We start from the raw sequence: 17,273 nt of genomic DNA, 5'->3' as shown, positions 1-17,273 counted from the left end.
TCTTGCTTGCAAGCCATCAGGGAAATCAAGTCTTAAGTGAGAACTGCCTGATGCCCCTTGCTTGGTGTCCTGTAAATAAAGTCCTCCATTCTTCTACTGCAAAACTTCCATGTGGATGTTTGGCCTTACTGCACAGGGTGAGTAGATCCCAGTTCAATCTGGTGACAGTAGGGCCAATTTGAACCAACTCACAAGGTCTAATTATTAAACATTCAGGAATTTTGTGAGATGAGCTTTCAATGGTTGAAGCTTGAAATTGACCATGCACATAAGCAAATGCTACAAATGAAGGCTTCTTTTTTCCCTCAGAAAGCTGTTTTATCTACTCATCACTAGGACTAGAATATCAGATATTCTTTGAGCATCTTTATTTTTATATGGTTTCTCCATGTAATATCTCCAGGATGGTGGGTTCAGTGTAACTGGACTTCTTTTACACACCCTCCAGATTCAAGAAGAGAGAATACGGACTCTGCCTTTCAATGGGGGAGTGTTGATGTCACATTGTAAGGATTAGCATGTGAATAGGAATGCTTGTTGAAGCTACCTTTGGCAAAGACAACTCTCACAAATACTTTTTCCATTTTTCTCTTTTTTTACTGTTTTATGGTTATACAATTAATGCTTATTGTAATAAATTATATAGGAAGTTAAAAATCACCTGCCTTCACCATGAAACAAGTAGCATTATTGTTTTGATAACAATCCATTTGCAAATCTCTTTGTGAATACATATATACATAATTTCGAAGGAATGAGGTTACGTCATAAATATTGACTTAATGTTTAGTGTCATATGAACTATTTTACAGTTTTCTCTTTGGTTTCTTCTTCTTCTTTTTTCCTCCCTCACTTATTTGCACCTTGCTTATCACACTTACAGTGTGCCAAAAAAATCTCTAAATCAAATGATAAAGCCTCTATTAGTTTCCCAATGCTGCTACAACAAATTAACTACAAACTTAAAACAACAAAAATGTATTCTTGTGCAGTTGTAGAGGCCAGAAATCTGAAATCAACATCACTGAGCTGAAATCAAGGTGTAGTTAGAGCTGTGCTCCCTCTGGAGGCTCTAGGGGAGAAACAATCTGTTGCTTGCTCCTTCTAGCTTCTGGTGTCTACTTGCATTCCTTGGCTTATGGCTGCATTACTCCAATCTCTGCCTTCATGGTCACATTGTCTCTTGTTTTTATCAAACCTCCCTCTGCCTCTCCCTTGTAAGAAAACATGTGATGGCATTTAGGGCCTACCAGGATAATCCAGTATGATCTCCTCATCTTGAGATCCTGATCTTAATCACATATGCAAAGTTTTCCCATAAAAAGTTTAATATATAGATTTTAGGTATTAGGACCTGATATCAAGTGGCCATTATCCATTCCACTACAAAGGCATAACTTATTCTTTTTAATTATTTCATAATATTATACAATATAGAAGTTACAGTTAATTCAACAATGTCCCAAATAATTTTTTATTGCCTGAAACATTTTTAAAACTTTATAAGTTACAAGAACAATAAAAAATTATCCTTAACTTTGCTTCCATTGCCTTTCAAAAGTACAACTTAATTGTATATCCATTCATAATTTCCATGTATATACAGGTGAATATGTTTATATATATGTGTGTATATCACTTTTATACAAAGAGGAAAAGTAGTACATATATTTTTGTCAGTTTTTAAATGTATTTATTTTACTAATCTTGGAATTTTTTTCCTATCTGCATACATAAATCATATAGATCTACCATAATCACCATAACCAGTTTCCTATTAATGAGTGTTTGGGTTGTTTCACTATTTTTCAATTATAAACATTGCTGCAATAAATACTTAAGTATGTGTATCTTTACACTCTGTATCTTTAAAATAAAGTTTTAGCAGTGGAAATATTAGACTAAGTGATATCTATCAACATTTTACTGTTGATAGATATTTCTAATTTTCCTTTCAAAAAGTTACACTAATAAGGAAAATGTTAAAGCTATTTTTAATAGTCATACAGCTTTAGCGGGAGTGAAATGTGATTCTGCCCATAGCTGTTGTAGATGCTTCAGAGTAGACATTGAAGAGACAGTCAAGGCCAGGCGCAGTGGCTCACGCCTGTAATCCCAGCACTTTGGGAGGCCGAGGCGGGCGGATCACGAGGTCAGGAGATCAAGACCATCCTGGCTAACACGGTGAAACCCCGTCTCTACTAAAAAAAAAAAAAATACAAAAAAGTTTGCTGGGCATGGTGGTGGGCACCTGTAGTCCCAGCTACTTGGGAGGCTGAGGTAGGAGAATGGCATGAACCTGGGAGGCAGAGCTTGCAGTGAGCCGAAATCGCGCCACTGCACTCCAGCCTGGGCAACAGAGTGAGACTCTGTCTCAAAAAAAAAAAAAAGAGTCACTCAAGAATTTGTAAGAGCTCTCTAAGCAGAGAATGTAGTAAGGAGGGTATTTGATGGAGAGGGAATAGGAGGAACAAAAGAACAAAGGTATGAAAATATGTGAGGCCTTCAGGGAACAACTTTTTGATTGTGAAGAGGAAAATTTTGTATTAATAAGAGATATTACTGTCTTAATTACATTTAGTAAATACGTGATAAGCACATGGCTAGAAGCCCTAAGCTTCCATTAGATTTAAGTTTCTTAGGACAAGTGAAGCTAGCTGTTGCAACAAACATTTCCTAATATTAGTGGCTTAACTAAATAACAGCTTACTTATTTCTCTTATTGTCAAGGTGTAGGAGGGAAGGTTTGCTCTGTCCAGTCCTTCAGGGATCCAGCATTCTTTCATGCCAGGGCTCCACCATCTCTAACCTGTAGTATCAAGGTTGCTCTGGTGTCATTTTGTTGTCTAGTCAGCAGATGGGTCAAGGAAGAGGGAACATGATAAAGCCCATTCACCTTTAGCTGCCTTATTAATTTTTCCTGCATAATGAGTTATGCCAGAGTTTATCAGGATGAGACAACACACATTTATAATCTCACAGTTTCTATAGGTCAAGAATCTGGGCATGACTTCACTGGGTCCTTTGTTTCATAGACCTTCTTAAGGCTGCAGTTAAGTTGTCATCCAGAGCTGAAGTCTCATCTGAAGGCCCAAATGAGAAAGCATCCTTATTCAAGCACACTTGCACTTACATGGCTGTTGGCGGAATTAAGTTCCTTTAAGGCTGTTGGACTGAGGGTATTAGTTACTTGTCATATGAGGCTCCTCCAACATGGCAGCTCACTTCAACAAACTTAGTGAGAGAGAGCATCTGCTAGCAAGAGGGACATGATGCTCTTATATAATGTAATCATGGAAGTGACTTTGATGTATTTAATTGGGTAGAAGAAATTCACTAGGCAATCTTATATTTAAAGAGAAGAGACTAATATAAGGGAATCAAAATTGAGAGAAAGCCATTATAGGGGACAAATTTAGAGTTGGCCTGCTACTACTACATTGGTCCCAAAGTGATGTATTACTTCTAATACATTTTATTGGCACAAAATTGTCACACTGGCCTTACCTAGAGGTAGAGGACTAGGAAATATAGCTTAACTCTGTGCTCAGGGAGAAGAAAAACATTTGATAAGCATCTACCCAACCTCTGCCACAACATTCTTGGTGTTCAAAGCTTCTGTGTTACTAGGTTCATAATGAGTCATTAAAGAAAATAGGAGGTCTGAGACCTGAGCCAACTTTGCAGGCCATGAGACAACCAGTACCACCACCTCTATTATCAGCAGTATTTCTTTTCTGTTCTTTTTTTTTTTTTTTTTGGAGATGGAGTCTTGCTCTGTCACCAGGCCGGAATGCAGTGGTGCAATCTCAGCTCACTGCTACCTCTGCCTCCCGGGTTCCAGTGATTCTCTTGCCTCAGCCTCCCAAGTAGCTGGGACTACAGGTGCATGGCACCATGACCAGCTAATTTTTGTATTTTTAGTAGAGACAGGGTTTCACCATGTTGGCCAGGATGGTCTTGATCTCTTGACCTCGTGATCTGCCTTCCTTGGCCTCCCAAAGTGCTGGGATTACAGGCGTGAGCCACTGCACCTGGCCAGTAGTATTTCCTTAAAATCCAAGCAAACAATTAATTTAGCTATATTATAAGCTAAATTTATTTATTTCCTAACTGACTCTACATTCTGAAAAATCTCTAATTGGCATAATAATAAACTATATTTTCATAGCTATGCTGCATATATATAGAAAATCATCAATCTGACATGAATTTGAAAAGGACATTTTTTTTTCAAATGCCTTTGATGTTACTCATAAGTAATTTTTTTCAAATGCCTTTGGTGTTACTCATAAGTAATTTCTTCTTGTCTAAAGGAAGTCTTCATTCCAGTAACAATAAAAGGGGATATTATTTTCTTAGTATGCTAGCTACTTAGGTACATTTCTCTTTTAAAAGTATAGGGGAAAGGCTTAATCCTCTTTTTACAAACAATTACACATTGACTGCTCATCAAAAATTTTGTTTTCTAATTATAGATCTGCCATTATACATCTATGTGAGATTTAGTAAGTCGTTTAACTTTCTTGTTTAACTGAGATACTTAGTTCTTGATAATCTATATGTTCCTTCCAGTTTTTTAATTCTGAGTTAATGAGTGAAATCAGAAAATCTAATAACTTCAATTAATGAACATATTTACAATTTTCAACATAATGTTTTTTGAACAACTATCAAGACGAAATTTGTCTTTTTCTCATCTATTGCTATGTAGAAAACTTTTAGTGGCCTAAAATCACAACCATTTAATTAGGCTAACAGATTCTGCAACTGTCTTAGATAGGGCCCTATAGGAATAGCATTTTCTGTTACACAAGGTTCAGGAACTCTCTGTGTGGCTTGGGCTTCTCAGAGCATGGCCACTGGTTCCCAGGAAGGAGCATCAGAGAGTGGCCAGAAAGCAAGGATTCTAAGATAAAAAGGCGGAAACATTGTGGCTTTAAAACATTTATCCTTGGAAGACACATGATGGCATCACTTTTATAAAACTCAATTGGTTGAAACAGAAACAATCCCGCCCAGATCCAAGTGGAGGGAACATAACCCATTTTTAATGAGAGGAGAGGTGTTAAATAATTTGGTGCTATGTTTCAGAAGTGCAACATTTTAAGCTAATTGCCATAAATTTTGTTTCTATTTTAAATGTATTTGAATTTTGAGGGCGTAGTATAAGGGGAATAAAATAGTTTACAGGTCTTTAGATAAATATAGTGTTTAGTAATACTTTCTAGTAATAGAAACTTTTACAGTAGTCAAAAACAGTTGGTTAATAAATAGGAGCTAGTCTTTTCACTGCTCTGTTTGGCATCGCTGTCTGTTAAAAGGCAATGTAACTAGGCTGTTATTATGCTCGGTCAAAATGAACACAGGTTAGGGCTGGGCACAGTGGCTCATGCCTGTAATCCCAGCACTTTGGGAGGCCGAGGCAGGCAGATCATGAGGTCAGGAGTTCGAGACCAGCCTGACCAACATGGTGGAACCCCGTCTCTACCAAAAGTACAAAAATTAGCTGAGTGTGGTGGTGCATGCCTGTAATCCCAGCTACTCAGGAGGCTGAGGCAGGAGAATCGCTTGAACCTGGGAGGCAGAGGTTGCAGTGTGCCCAAGATTGCACCAATGCACTCCAGCCTGAGTGACAGAGCAAGATTCTGTCTCAAAAAAATATTGCAGGTTAGTACATATTGTTGTCTTGAATAGTTCATTTATTTATGTTACCTCTCTGGCTCCTGAGGGGACATTAGAATTTTCTTCTTGGATTTTGTAACTAACATGGTGCTTTTATATAAACTGTATTATTTCTTTTCAAATAACATTGCAAACTTAGGCATTATTAAACCTACTTAAAAATGGGGAAACTCAAGTTTAGAGGGTGTGTCTCTTGTTTAAGATTACCTTAGAGCTGAAATGTAGTTATTTTAATGGTAATTTTAGTATTTGTGTCAATTAGGATGAGTTGCTAGCAAGAAATAGAGAATAAAATTCAAAGTGGCTTAAAAGTAAGTAAAAATATTGCTATCAGACATATCACATTGTCGAGAGGTATAAAGCTTTTGGGATGGTTAATTTAGATTTCTAATGGTTTTGTCAAGGACCAGTTTTGTTCCATCTGTTTTCTTGCTATCCTCAGCATATTGGTTTTCCCATTAACACCACCCAAATTCATACAGCCTTAAAATCAAATATGTCAGCTCCAGCAGGGTTGTTTTATCCATGGTTATCTCTTTTTAAATATTGATAAAAGCTTTCCCAAGAAAGGCACATCTTTAACCAATCTAACTGGGGAGGTGTGCAAAAACAGAAAATGATAATGTAATGTGGTAAGTGCTGTATAAGTGACATGGACTAAGGGTCACTGGGCACAGAGGTTGCAGTGTCTGATTCTATAGAATACAGAAGTTCTCCATGAGTAGTTCCTCATGGATTTCCCAAAGGATGAGTCAGAGTTCAACAGATAGGTTAGAGGGGCTAAGCTAGGGTTATCACATAAAGGGAATAGCATGTGCAAAGGCAGAGAGGGAGTGAAGAGCCCACGTAGAGATTTTGCATTTGCAATAGGTAGAGCAGGCTCCTGCACAAGGGTGTGAGAGTAACAGGAGCTCGGGATAAATAAGAAGGGAAGGTCAAACAAAGTGGATTTGCCTTGGATAAAAGCAAGACAAATCCACTTTGCTTGTATTCAAAATAAATAAAAAACAAGGTTTTTATAATTTATTTTTGGGAAGGAAATATGGAAAGTTGAAAAAAAAAATAGAGATGCCCTGAGTCTTTATTCCTTACAGATGGGCCTCAGGGGAGTTTAGACTCTGCACATACCTCTGGGTTCAATAATTGGCAAACACTTGTTTTTTCCTACTGTAGTGTTTTATGACTTGCAAAATGAAGTAAACATCGAAAGTCCTTGCCCTTTATGAGCTTCTAGGTATAAAAACATAGCAAAAAGATTGTAAAAAATAAAGAAACACGTAAATAAATATCTGTGTTTTGTTTTGTTTTGTTTTGCTTGTTCTCTCTCTGTCTTCCCCAGGAGTCAGTCCTGTGATGAGCATGTTGAGATGATAATGTGCTCATGGTATGGGCATCTCAAGTCACATTAATGTTGCTTTAGGAAATGGTAGAGATAGTGGAATCATATGGTATAGCAAAGGCTGGTAAAGAAACCTTCAACAAGGTCAATGATAATTTGTGAATTAGTATACTTTTTCTTGCAGAATATACACTCCTTTCTGTTTATTTCCACTGATGTATTTTAAAATTATTTTAATGACTAATATCTGTCATAAACTTCAGACAAAATGGAAAAGGAAGTGATGACATAAATTACGTGAATGGCAAGCCACTATGAATGTTATAGTCAAAACAGCAAAAATGTGTGTGAGAAACAATTCCATGTTTTGAATATAAGAACTGACAAAAGGAACAACCTAACATCATAGCCTGAGGAACTAGAAAACAAGAGCAAACACCATCAAAACCAGCAGAAGAAAATCAATAACCAAAACCAGAGCTGAACTGAATGAAATTTGAGATGCAAAACTACATACAAATAAACAAACCAAAAGTTTGTTATTTAAAAGAATAAACAAGACTGACAGGCCACTAGCTAGAATAATACAGAAAAAAAGAGAGGAGATCCAAAAAAATCCCCCAATCAATCAGAAATGACAAAAGGGACATTGCCACAGGCCTCACAGAAATACAAGAAAACCCTAAGAGACTATTACAAACACCTCTGTACACAAACTAGAAAGCCTAGAAGAAATTGATAAATTCCTGGAAAAATACAATCTCCCAAGATTGAACCAAGAAGAAACTGATATTCTGAACAGGCCAATAATGAGTTCCAAAATTAAATCAGTAATAAAAATCCTACCAACCATAAAAAGCCCTGGATCAGATGGGTTCACAGCCAAATTCTGCGAGATGAACAAAGTAGAGATGGTATCAACTCTACTGAAATTATTCCGAAAAGTCAGAAGGGACTCCTCCATATCTTATTCTATGAGGCCAGCAACATTCTGATACTAAAATCTGGCCAAGATACCACAAAAAGGAAAACTTCAGGCCAATATTTCTGATGAACCTAAACACAAAAATCCTTAAAACAAACAAACAAACAAACAAACACACGAGAAAAACTAGCAAACTGAATGCAGCAGCAGCTCATGAAAAAGCTAATCCACCACAGTCAAGTAGCTGTATTCCTGAGACGCAAGTTTGGTCGAACATAGGCAAATCAATAAATGTGATTCATTATATAAACAAAACTAAAAACAGAAACCACAGAATCATCTCTAAAGACACAGAAAAGGCTTTTGATAAAATTCAACATACTTTCATGTGAAAACTCTCAACAAACCAAGCATTGAAGGAACATACCTCAAAATAATAAGTCATCTATGACAAACTCACAGCCGGCGTCATATTGTACCGGCAAAAGCTGCGACTATTCCTTTTGAGAAAGAAACAAGACGAGGATGCACATTCTCACAACTCCTGTTCAACACAGTACTGGAAGTCCTAGCCAGGGCAAACAGGCAAGATAAATTAAAGGTATCCACATAAGAAGAAAGGAAGTCAAACTTTCTCTTTGCACACAACATGATTTTATACATAGAAAACCCCATAGTCTCTTCCCAAGGGCTCCTAGATCTGATAAACAGCATTGGCAATGTTTCAGGTTACAAAATTAGTAGCAGTTCTATATACCAGTAACATGGAAGCTGAGAGCCATCTCAAGAATGCAATCCCATTCACAATAGAGACAAAAAGAATAAAATACCTAGGAATACAGCTAATCTGGGAGATGAAAGATCTCTACAATGAGAGTTATAAAACACTGCTCAAAGAAATCAGAGATGACACAAACAAATGGAAAAATATTCCATGCTCATGGATAGGAAGAATTAATATTGTTAAAATGGCCATACTGCCCAAAGCAATTTACAGATTCCATACTATTCCTGTAAAATTACCAACATCATTCTTCACAGAATTAGATAAAAACTATTCTAAAATTTTTATGGAACCAAAAAGTGCCCAAACAGCCACATAGCCATATAGACAAAGAAATCCTTAGCAAAAAGAACAATGCCAGAGGCGTCACATTACCTGACTTCAAACTATTACTACAAGGCTATAGTAACCCAAACATCATGCTCTTGGTACCAAAAACAGACACGCAGACCAATGGAACAGGTTAGAGAACTCAGAAATAAATCTTCACACCTACAGCTATCTGATCTTTTATAAAGTCAACAAAAACAAGCCATAGAGAAAGGATTCGTTATTTAATAAATGATGATGGGATAACTGGCAAGCCATATGAAGAAGGTTGAAACTTGATGCCCTTCTTTTACCATGTACAAAAATCAACTCGAAATGGATTAAGGACTTGAATATAAGACCTAAAACTATAAAAACCCTAGAATAAAACATAGGAAATACCATTCTGGATATAGGCCTCGGCAAAGAATTTATAACAAAGACTCCAAAAGCAATTGCAACAAAACAAGAAGTTGACAAGTGGGACCTAATTAAACTAAACAGTTTCTGCACAGCAAAAGAAACTGTCAACAGAGTAAACAAAACCTACACTATGGGAGAAAATTTTGGCAAACTATGCATCTGGCAAAAGTTTAATATTCAGAATCTATAAGGAACTTAAAGAATAACCCCATTAAAAAGGGGCAAAGAATATGAACAGACATTTCTCAAAAGACATACATATGGCCAGCAAGCGTATGAAGACAAGGCTCAGTCACCAACCATTAGAGAAATGCAAATCAAAACCACAATGAGATACCATCTCATACCAGTCAGAATGACTATTCAAAAAATAACATTCTGGTGAGGTTGTGGAGAAAAGGGAATGCTTATACACTGCAGGTGGGAATGTAAATTAGTTCAACCACCTTGGAAAATAGTTTGGAGATTTCTCAAAGAATTGAAAACAGAACTACCATTTGACTCAGCAGTCCCATTACTGGGTATATACCCAGAGGAATATAAATCATTGTGCCAAAAAGACACATGCACGTGTAAGTTCATTGCAGTACTATTCACAATAGCAAAGTCACGGAATCAACCTACATGCCCGTCCACAGTGGACTGGATAAAGAAAATGTCCTGCATGTGAAATACTACACAGACATAAAAAGAATGAAATTAAGTTATTTGCAGCAACATAAATTGAGCTGGAGGGCGTTATCCTAAGTGAATTAACATAGGAACAGAAAACCAAATACTGCATGTTCTCACTTATAAGTGGTTGCTAAACATTGAATACACATGGGCACAAAGATGGGAACAAGAGACACAGGGCCCTACTTGAGGGTGAAATGTGGGAGGAGGGTGAGGGTTGAAAAACTACCTGCTGGGTACTCTGCTGACTTGGGTGACAAAATCATTTATACACCAAGCCCTAGCAACATGTAATTTACCTGTGTAACAAACCTACACAAGTACCCGCTGAACCTAAAAATAAGTTGACAAATAAAATAATAAAATTCTGAAAAAAAAAATGGTGAAAAGACAGGATGAAATTGAGGTTCAGCCACCCTTGACTAATTATTATTATACATCTTTTACTACTTCTAACTTCTTTCTAAATAAATTTTAAAAACCACACTAAATAATGGATTCAAATCTCTGTCTAAATAGAAGAATAGTGTATTTTGTTTATTTTAAAAAACCTTTAAATGAATACAGATGTTCCAAAGTCCTGCTGCTCTACCTCACTTAAAGACAAAACAAAACAAAATTTCTTGCTAGACAAGTAGCTGCCGGAATTAACAAAAAGCATGTGAATATGCAAATATATGTTAAGATTATACTTATTTGACAATAATTGTAATTTAAATAAATTATAATATATAAATAATTATTTTAAGACTTTTTTTTGACTCATTTTTCACATTATCCCTTTCTCAGTGCTTTTGGAATCCTGAAGTAAAATGTTTGTTCTTTTTGTGTTTTTACTTTTTGTGTTTGCTGGACTGTTAATTTCACTATTTCATCTCTTGACATTGAACTTGGTTATATGGTTGTTTCTCTGGCTGCTGCCTTAAAACTTCAGCTGTGAGAGAACATGGAAGGGATATTTTCTGGCTGAGCTAGGCCTCAGGACCTGTGGTTGGCCTGGAATCAGGTCCCAATGATGCTATTTCCTGCTGCTTACTTTAGTTAGTGAGACTTTTTTACATTCATGTTTTGGCTGCTTGACTCTGGCTTTGTCCAAGGAACTTCGATTTCTATTTTTTTCCAGTTTGTGACCCACATTCTCTAGAGAATCAAGATTTTTTTGCTGAATGGCTACAACATCCTTTTTAAAAGCACTTTTCCCCTGTCCCATCACTTTTGATATTTGAAATATTTCCCGTGTTTAAGAGTGTGACTCTGGCTAAAGTTAGCAGCAACACAACTTTACATCCATGATATCTCTACTTTTCACCGTCTCTCTTCTTGTGTGGGTGGCCACTTTAAACTGTGCTTAGTTTTTTGACTTTATACTATCCAGAATCTCTTTTTTTGCTGGAAGTCTACAAAATCTGGAACATGCATATTGGGCGTTATTTAAAGATTAACATGGAAGTTCACTTATTAACTAGCAGCTACAACTCACATTCTGCTCAGAGTACTTGAGCAGTAATACTTTCAATAAAGATTTAGTGAGCAAATACTATGTGCCAACCTGGCACTGTAGTAGTTTTTGAGGATGGAAAGAGGAGAAAAATAAGATCTCAGCTTTTGAGAATTTCATAGATTGGTATAAGGTGACAAATACTCAAAAGACAATAGCAAAACAATGTGTCTTATGCTATAAGAAGGAATTTAACTTGCCTTAAATTAGACATTGTCTTTGCCTTTGAGGATGCACCTTAGTGGAGAGAGAAATTAGCAAAAAGATATCTATATAGAATGGTGCTGGGAACTAATAAACAGTCAACATATGTTTTTGAATTAATGAATGTGGTATATATGCAAGGTGTTTGGTATATGTAGGGGACATGGTTTCCTCCTGCCCTCATCTATTCTCCCATTTGCTGAAATTTCCCTGTGAGATTGATCCTTTTTCTTTTTTCATTGCAGAGGATTTGTGTGGGACTGTCCCCCTATCCCAACTTTAGTACTAAACAAATCAGTGTACTTCATATGCGCTGTGTCTGTACTATGAGCACATGATCCAGGCCAGGTTAATGATATTAAGTCCTGGGACTTTTGCAGAAGTTGTAAAGAGAATATTTACTTTTCCTCTGATGTATGTGGGAGTTTCCTGAATCCATCTTTGCACATGAAGAAAGAACCTGACTTAGAACAGACCGACACAGTGGTCAAGAGAAAGGAGAGGTGGAAAGATTGAGATTAAATCCTGACAACCTCATTAAGTCTTTCAGTAAAACTGCTTCTCTCCTTGGACTTCACAGTCATGTGAGCCTCTGGTGTATCATTTTGCTTAAACCAGTTTGAATATGTTTTCTGCCTCTTGCTGTCAAAATAAAAGTTCTATTTAACATACATAGGAGCCCAAAGGTGAAATTATCTAATTCTGCTTAGGAAAAGATTTCACAGAAGCAAATCTCTAGCTGAGAGACAGAGGATGAGTAGAAGTTGAACAGATAGACAAGGAAGAAAAAGTTTTCCAGGAAGAGGAATCAGCACTCACAAATACAGAAGTGAGAAGGGCAGTGTCATATTATTTCTGATTTATGCAGCAGATGTTACCTTTCCAATGTTTCATGACCTAGGTCCTCTTTCTTCCATTAATTAAAATTAGATGCTTTTATAAAAGAAACAGAGATATGCTTAATTGATATGAAAACAGGCTACTGAATCTCTAGAGGGCACAAGTACAATTGGCATATGGGTGTATTATTAGTTAGGATACTTTGAATGTAAGTAATCAAAAATCTGACAAACACTGGATGTAGTGGTTCCAGGATTGGTTAGCAAACTCAATAATTCCATCAGAGACTTACCTTTTCACCTTCCCATTCTCATAATGTTAACTTTGGCCCTCCAGCTGTTTTGCCTCACCATTGACAGATAATCAGACATTGCATTAATTCAGCATCGTTCCATCTGCATAGTTCCAGACATTGTATCATTACTCATATCATACAATGTAAGGAAACATTGAAGGAAACAAAAGAGCTTTCTAATGCTTGCATCTCTATTTCTTTTTAAACCATGCAAGATAACATGGCCTAGAAGCTCCTCCCTCCAGTAGACTTTTCCTTATGGGTCACTGGTCAGGACTAGGCTACATGCTACTGTTTAAGGGAGATAGTATTGCTGTAATGAACTAGACCTGTCTTAATTCACCTCTTGGAGCTGAGCATATTGCCATTCAAAATGAAGTTAGGATTCTATTAGCTAGGAAACACAGAAAATAGTTGCTACAAAGGAAATCAGCCGGATATGTCAGAAGAGTTGCTCTGAATGAGGAGTCAATATAAATACACCTGTTTTATTGGTTACAAGCTACTTCTCTCAGAGAGCTCCTTCTCACAGTCAGTACAGGCATATCTAGTAGATAATTCGGGTTTGGTTCCAGGCCATCCCAGTAAGGTGAATATCGCAATAAAGCGAGTCACACAAAGTTTTTGGCTTCCAAGTCCATGTTTACAGTATACAGTTTACAGTTATTAAGTGTGCAATAGCATTGTGTCTAAACATTGTTTCTAAGTGTGTTATTGCACGCCTAATAACTTAATTAAAAATACTGCTAAAAAATGCGAGTGATCATCTGAGACTTCAGCAAGTTGTAATACTTTTGGTGGTGGAGAGTCTTGCCTTAATGTGGATAACTGCTGAATCATCAGGGTGGTGGTTGCTGAAGGTTGGGGTGGCTGTGGCAATTTCTTATGGCAATGAACTTTGCCCCAGCAATTGACTCTTCACAAAAGATTTCTCTGTAGCATGATGCTGTTTGATACCACTTTACCCACAGCAGAACTTTTGGCTTCCCTCAGGTTTAATTTCCTCAATCTTTATGTGGAGATGATGATGATGTTGATGATGATGGAGATAATACTGATAAAGAGAAGGATGCTTTTTTACACTGCAGCTTTGTTGTGAAGGTAAAAGTTTGTGAATGTGGTTGCCAAATAATTTTCATTTTTCTTCACAATTTCCACTGCATTATTTCATCCTTGGCATCTTATTGTTAACTCCATGAATTTGAAATCAAGTTCTGGCTTGATTTCATACTTAAGGCCTATATGGTACTCCTCCAAGAGCTGTCTACTTATGAGATAGACTTCTCATCCCCCCCCATTTTAGTTCAATTCTCCTGATTTGTTTAACTTGGGGTTTCTCAACCTTAGAACTATTGACGTTTTGGACTAGATAATTCTAAGTTGTAAGGGCTGTCCTGTGCATTGAGGGATGTTTGTCAGTATTGCTAACCTTTACCCAACAGATTCTAGCAGCAACCCCCTCCTCCCCCATCACAGTTGTACCCATCAAAAATGTCTCCAGGCATTGCCAAGTATCCTGGGGTAGAAGGGTGCAGACAAAATTGCCTCCAGATGAAAAACACGGGTCTAACTTTATGATCTATATTTTCCTCTCCCAGACTAAGAATTTGTGTTTAATTCAACTTCAATAATGTAAAATATATACTTCTCTTGAGCTGTGTTTTGTCCCAAAATAATGAATGAGACTTTCAAATTATTTCATAATTCAAGACACTGTGAAATTATCCACATTGTGCTTTGAAAGTACAATATAATTGAGTTTTAAAATAACTGATCAAATTTTCCCATAGATTAGTTCAATCCATTTAAGTCACAAATATTTTGAAAGAAACCTGTACTTTGATTATTAAAGACATATAAACCTAAATTTTTTACACTGAGAAAAGGAAATCTTCTTTATGTAGGCTTTGCTAACCTGACAGATGACATTAAGCCATGGCAACGTCTATTTGTACTGACGATGAGATTATGACAGGGAAAACATTTAAATAACATATACATTTGATCTTAAAATGTTTTAAGATTAAAGTTAATGTGAGTTTAATAAGAAAATGTACTTCAAAATCTAGATGTCTTAAAAAGGCAGCTATAAAATATTCATGAGAAAAACGTAAGTTAATTTAATAGTTATCTTGACTCTTGTGGAACAAAGCAATTTTAGTATCCAGAGACTTAAATTTCCCTTGCCACAGACAGATGAGAAATTCATTGTTTGACATGGTAAATAGACCCACTCAGTTGATATATTTGAGGTATCTGTAACTTTGACATTTGAATTGTTATTGAAAACCTTTCCTCCCCCAACTTTATATAAATAGGGGAAAAAAATTCCATTTGCTATTATGGAAGTTAAAATGGCCAAAGGAAGTGACTACAAACAGATTCACTTTGTCCTTGTTGATACAGGTTCACCAGAAGGAGGATTTGTGTTTAAAAGCCTTTATGAAATATTTATAAGGGAATATTTTGAATTAGATGGCCAAGAACTGTGTGTGGGAATGTTTGAGTACAGGTACCTTGATCTGTTAGCTCTGGTCCCATCTCTAGATATCTTGCTCTGAAAGGGTATTGTCAGGTTGCCTGTTTATGCCTGTGGCTCTTGCCCTAATTTAAACAAAGAGAAGTCACTTGTAATTTTGTTTCTGAAATCTATTTTTCCCCCTCAGATTTCTAGAAATCAGGCAGTTTTCTAATAACCTTCTAGATATTAGGTAGATAACAGCATGGATGAAAATTGGTAGCAAAAAGTGAACAGATCAGAATGTAAATCTTGGAGTGAGCCTAGAATGACATTTTGAGGGACTAGGGTCTTTTCATCCATAAATCTTCCATGCTTAAGGTTCCTTGAAGTTTCCTTCAGCCGATTGAAAGTCCTTGCCATACTGTGCCATACCATCTTCCCACAGATTAGTTTCTCCATCAGGAAATCCTCCATAATTAACTTTCTCAGCATTTCAAATAACTGGAGCTTATCAGAGAACACTGGTAGCTAGGCCTCTGCAGACCACTACTTAATTTTCTCAACATTTGGGTTTCTTAGTTTCCTCCTACTATCAGAAAAAAAAAAAAAAAAAAAGAATATGGATTATGAGGCCTTGAGTGAGAACAAGGAGTACTTGCAAGAGCAATGAAAACCTTTTAAAGCAATTCCGTGGCTTACAGTTTTATTAATAAATAAGATTACTCTGGCTGCTCTATGGAGGTGGATGTGAAAGCATCGCAATGCATGCTGGGAGATGTGCTAAACCTTTGCAGTTGTCCAGGTGAGAGATAACACTGGACAAGGATAATGATAATGGAATAGAAAAAAAATTTGAGAAATATTTTGGAAGTAAAACAAACAGAACCGAATGAATTTGGTAACGCGTATGAGAAACAGTGAAATTAAAGATGGCACCTAGGTTTTTGACTTAAGCAACGGATGGTTCATGGTGCCATTTATTCACATAAGTAACCCTAGGAAGAAACAAATTTTAAAAGGAGAAATTTAAAATTTGAGTTTTAGATGTATTAATTTTGACAAGCCTGTAAGTCATGAAAAATATGCAGTTAGATATATGTCTGGAGTGCAGGGGAGATAATTACTGCATTTTGACAGGGTAATATGCTGTCTCCCATATAACTTTTTATTACTCTTTTTGTGAATGAGAGTTTTTAAGAGGGAAATTTGGCTCTTTAATTCAACCTTCTTTTACCTTTCTGCTCACATAAGCAGCATCAAAAACAGAAATTCTTCTCTGATTGGCATTGGTGTTCATGTTCCATTGATGATAGCAATGTTTGTCTTCATGGTAAATGGGATGTCAGTCTGGTTATCTCGGATCAGAAGACTCCTTCATAGTTTAATCTCAAAGCTGAAAAAAGATTAATGGGAAATGTCATAGTGATACATCCCATGCTTAGAATCCAATAATTTCATTTTAATCAGTTGCACATTATTGGTAACACTGAATCATCACTTTGCTTGCTTTTCAAAGATACCATGACCTTGCATAGCCATATGAAGTGAATTAAAAAATCTGGATCTATTTAGTACGTTTTATTAGAACTATTGATGTTTTTTTTCTCTCAAGAGGAACGTGATGCCTTTAAATTATCAACAAACTGTCACACAACAAAATAAAACAAAACAACTTTACTTAAGGGATTGTCTAAGAATCAGACAGCCTTGCACAGCATAATGAGTATCTCTGCCTCCAGAACACTGTATTAAACTGGAGGGGTGTAAAAGAACTTGACTTTTACCACTTTGCATTTTCTTTATTCTTAAAATCCAACCCATATTTTGGGAGTTGG

The sequence above is a fragment of the Symphalangus syndactylus genome, chromosome 1 (genome assembly GCF_028878055.3).
Source record: "Symphalangus syndactylus isolate Jambi chromosome 1, NHGRI_mSymSyn1-v2.1_pri, whole genome shotgun sequence".
Classification (NCBI taxonomy): Eukaryota; Metazoa; Chordata; class Mammalia; order Primates; family Hylobatidae; genus Symphalangus; species Symphalangus syndactylus.
The sequence above is the reverse complement of the archived record's forward strand: the minus strand, read 5'-3'. Positions refer to the sequence as shown.